Source organism: Myotis yumanensis, unplaced genomic scaffold, assembly GCF_028538775.1.
Source record: "Myotis yumanensis isolate MYYU_CA2020_CCGP unplaced genomic scaffold, mMyoYum1.0.hap1 SCAF_3, whole genome shotgun sequence".
Taxonomy (NCBI): domain Eukaryota; kingdom Metazoa; phylum Chordata; class Mammalia; order Chiroptera; family Vespertilionidae; genus Myotis; species Myotis yumanensis.
Genome location: NW_027223754.1, coordinates 126,091,742 through 126,096,410, shown reverse-complemented (window position 1 = coordinate 126,096,410; position 4,669 = coordinate 126,091,742). Strand labels below are relative to the sequence as shown.

Here is a 4,669-nt window from a genome sequence, read left to right as displayed (position 1 = left end):
AAATCAAAATAAACAAATAAGAAACCTAATAAACAGAATAAACTGGTGAATAAAATAGAATCAGAGGCATAGAAATGGAATAGACTGACGATCTCAGAAGGAATAGGGGTGGGGGACCAGGAAGAGATTAAACAGAGATCTTATATGCATATATGCATTACCTATGGACACAGACAATAGGGTGGCGAAGGGCTGGGGCAGGGCGGAAACCGGGTGAAGGGGGACAATGGGGAGGGGGGGAGAGGGACATCTATAATAATCTCAACAATAACGATTTTTTTTAAAAGCAGTTTTAAAATTCACCACCCCCCCCAAAAAAAATAAAAAATAAATGGAAATATAGGCCATGCTCATGTGGAACAACCTAACAATTGTAAAGATTTTAATTTTCTCCAAAGTAATCTATAATTTTATATTAATACAATTCCTACCAAAATTGTAGTAAAATTTGGAGGTAAGGGAGTATTTGCTCAGTTTACATGATAAAAATGTTTTTTATTTGTTTGTTTTTATATTTTAGGGGAAAAAAAAGAACAAAGTCTAAGGGGAACAGGAATTCCCCTACCATATATTAAGACATATTATAAAACCAATGTAATTTAAAAACAATAATTTGTTAGTTGCACAATAAAACAATGGGATAACTAGAGTCCAGAAATAGACTCCTGGATCTTGATCTGTGAAAGAGGTATCATCAAAACTTAGTAGGCACGGGGAAAGGACGGAGTAGCAGGACAGAGTGGTGTTTGCAATGGCTGCCACCATGAACTTGGAACTTGATCCCATTTTTTTGAAAGCACTAGGCTTCTTACATTCAAAGAGTAAGGATTCTGCTGAAAAGCTAAAAGCCTTACTTGATGAATCTTTGGCTCGGGGCATTGACTCAAGTTATCGTCCATCTCAAAAGGATGTAGAGCCACCCAAAATTGCAAGCACAAAAACTATTTCCAGTAAGCAAGAGCCCAAAACATCATCCAGTCTTCCTTCTGGCAGTAATAATGGCAAGGTTCTCACAACTGAAAAGGTAAAGAAGGAAGCTGAGAAGAGACCTGCTGATAAAATGAAATCAGACACCACTGAAGGAGTTGACATTCCAAAGAAACCTAGATTGGAGAAACCAGAGACACGGTCCTCTCCCATTACCGTGCAAACCAGCAAGGATTTAGCTATGGTTGACCTTTCCAGTTTTGAGGAGACCAGTGCAGATGATTTTGCCATGGAGATGGGATTGGCTTGTGTTGTTTGCAGGCAAATGACAGTGGCATCTGGTAATCAATTAGTAGAATGTCAAGAGTGCCATAACCTCTACCACCAAGATTGCCATGAGCCCTAAGTGACAGACAAGGAAGTGAATGACCCTCGCCTTGTGTGGTATTGTGCCCGATGTACCAGACATATGAAAAGAATGGCTCAAAAAACTCAGAAACCACCACAGAAACCAGCTCCCACAGTTGTTTCTGTAGCGCCCGCTGTCAAAGATCCATTGGTTAAAAAACCAGAAACTAAACTCAAACAAGAGACAACTTTTCTAGCATTTAAGAGAACAGAAGTCAAGACATCTGGGGTTATTTCAGGAAATTCTTCTAGCACCAGTGTTTCCTCTTCAGTAACTAGTGGCCTAACTGGATGGGCAGCGTTTGCAGCCAAAACTACTTCTGCTGGTCCATCAACAGCAAAATTGAGTTCAACAACCCAAAACAACAGTGGGAAACCTGCTACCTCAGCAGCTAACCAGAAGCCTGTGGGTTTGACTGGTCTGGCAACATCATCCAAAGGCGGAATAGGTCCCAAACCATTGAAACCACCTCCACCTCTAACTTTGGGCAAAACTGGCCTTAGTTGCTCAGTTAGTTGTGACAATGTTAGCAAAGTAGGTCTTCCTAGTCCAAGTAGTTTAGTTCCGGGAAGCAGCAGCCAACTAAGTGGAAATGGAAATAGTGGGACAACGGGGCCTAGCGGAATTACCACCAGCAAAACCACTTCAGAATCAAGCAGCTCTACCTCGGCACCCCTTAAAGGTCCAACTTCACATGAATCCCAGCTCAATGCCATGAAGCGATTACAGATGGTCACGAAGAAAGCTGCTCAAAAGAAACTCAAGAAATACTGAGGCCAAGTAGATTTCAATACCACATTACCCTAAAGATTAAAATCTTGTTATTAGGACATAAACTTGTGCTATACTGTAATTTAATAAAAATTTTCATAATGAAAAAAAAAAACTTAGTAGGGAGAAGAGAAGTTGTTCGGTAAATAATGTGGAGAAAATTGGCCCATCCTATGGAGGATAAGAATTAGAACTCTAACACACACACATGCATAGCAAAAGACGGGCAATGGTCTGTGTTTCTGGTTGGAATTGATCTGGGGCTTCTGATCCAGAGCCAAATCACAGAGAAGGAACAAACCCTTCTCAGCAGGTTGGCTCCCCGCATGAGCACTTGAGATTTACCACCTACCTCCTTTAATGACTTTCTCCTGGCCTTGTAATTCATGGAAATGTCTCTGAGGCACTCACAATGGGCCAGCCCTTGTAGATAGTCCCAGGATACCGCATTATGAGTCTCCAATATATTTTTGTCTCCGTAAGTATTTTATTGTAAAGTTGGAGAAAGCCTCATTAAGAGCTGCTGACCAGACGCAGGTAAAACTACACTCAACTTTTTGATTTTTGAGTCTGACACATTAGTACTTTTTCTAACTTTCTGTGGTCTACATATTTGATTTTGAGATCTCTGTTTTCATTATATTCACAATAAAAATATTTGAATTTGTCAGGGTCATGGACAAAGGTTTCAGAAAAATAAGAGATTTTCCACAAAGCTGATATGTGGCCATTGATTAATAACAATGTTTGGGTAAGGCACTTCCTGATTCCCTGTCTTGTATCTCTGTCCTCTCTATAGCTGAGGCTACTTGACGTCCATCTATGAGCTTCCCCTCCCCGTTATTTCTAGAACAATCTTAGGAATTTGAAATCTCCAGACCAAAACTGGAGAACTCAGCATTGGGTCATGTTTCCTTCTAGTAAACTACTGGCCCTCATCCAAGGTGCAACAGCTAGGCTTCTGCCATGTGGCCTATTCTTAAATTACTGTCTCAAGGACCTGCTTTCTAACCCCTGTTATTCTATTATTAGAGTGCTTCCATTTTTAAAAAGTAGTTAAACTTGCAGTCTTTTCATCTTTTTCTCCTAAATCCCCATACGAGAACCACCACCCCCCCCCCCCCCCCGCCCCGCCCATTAAACTCCAATACAAAAATGAAAGCCTATAACCTATCAATTTTTCTGTGGTGCCAACTCTTACCTGCCTAGGTTTCCAATTATAATTTGCACCTGATTCTCAATACACTGTCCGTCTTTTAATATGCCTCACCATTTGTACTGGACATTTGTCAACATCTTTCATGCTACTTACTTACCAGTACCATCACCTGTTTGTTATGTAACATAGTGCCTTAAAATGCCATAATCTGCCAACTAATCCATCTTATCTTTCTCTAGAAACTTGCCTTTCTCTAACATTGTATCTTCTCCCCAATATTTTTCTAATCTTTTTGACCAAAATATTATAAGCAATTTAATCTGATGTTTGCTGAAATCAAATATTTAATGTCCACGACTTTCTCTGATATCTACTTGTTCTATACAAAAAGAAATAATTTTAGCTTGGCACACTTGGTGTTATGGAATCCAAAGAAGATCCTACTATTCAGTATTTCTTTTTCTAGATGCTGGCAAATGAATGTTGTTTCAAACTCTGAAATGACTTTTATCTGGATATGGAGACTTGAATGTCAGTCCCCAGCAAAATTCTGGACAAAAAGCCACCATTATAAACAATAAGGAACATTTACTACCTCATTCAGCAAGAAATCCTGGGATAGGTTGGTTCCAGGTTTGTTGATTCAATGGTTCAATAATATTATCAAAGACCCATATTCTTTCCATATCTATGCTCTGCCATCATTACTAACTATATCGCCTTGTCCTTGGCTGGCTCCCTTCATGAATGCAAGGGAGCTCCCAGAGCTCCAAGTATCATGCTCAGCCAAAACTCAGGACTGTTTTTGTTTTGTTTTTGTTTTATAACTCCTCTTTTACAACCTTTTCCAGAAGCTCCCTCTCGCTGACCTCTCATTATATTTTATTGTGCAGAACTGGGTCACCTGCCAAACCCATCACTGGCAAGCTCAGACTGATTAGAATTTAATCCTGAGACACACAGGAAATGGATGGCAACTCTCAAATGGGTTCTTTACTGTTGGGAGAAAATGAGCAAAGGCTCTTGGTCAGGCAACTATACTGTCTGCTCCAGACAGAATGAATTACTCCCTAATTTGGAGGGCAGGGATTTTTGAAGGCAGTTACTGATGAAGAGCCATTAAAATAGCTTTTTATCTGTTCAAAATAGTCTAGAGCAGGATTGTGTCCAAAACAAAGGGTAGATTAAGTTATCTCTAACATTCCTTGCCAGCTATTTAACGCTGTGATCCTGCTCTCATTGTTTTCACTGGGGAAACTGCTTTGCAACTTGGAATTGTTCACATCAGCAATGTCTGTGCTGCCAGCATACGGGCATAGTTGCTGATCCGTGAGCATTTCCCCTGTTAGCACATTTGCGGAAAACTGAGTCACAGGGATTCGAGAAACTGTTACTCCACTGTC

At 40.2% G+C, this 4,669-nt stretch overlaps 1 pseudogene; it reads left to right on the top strand.

Annotated features, from left to right (window-relative positions):
- The first annotated feature begins 748 nt into the window (after window positions 1-748).
- On the top strand, window positions 749-2,110 carry LOC139006324 (integrator complex subunit 12 pseudogene; annotated as a pseudogene).
- The last annotated feature ends 2,559 nt before the right edge of the window (window positions 2,111-4,669 follow it).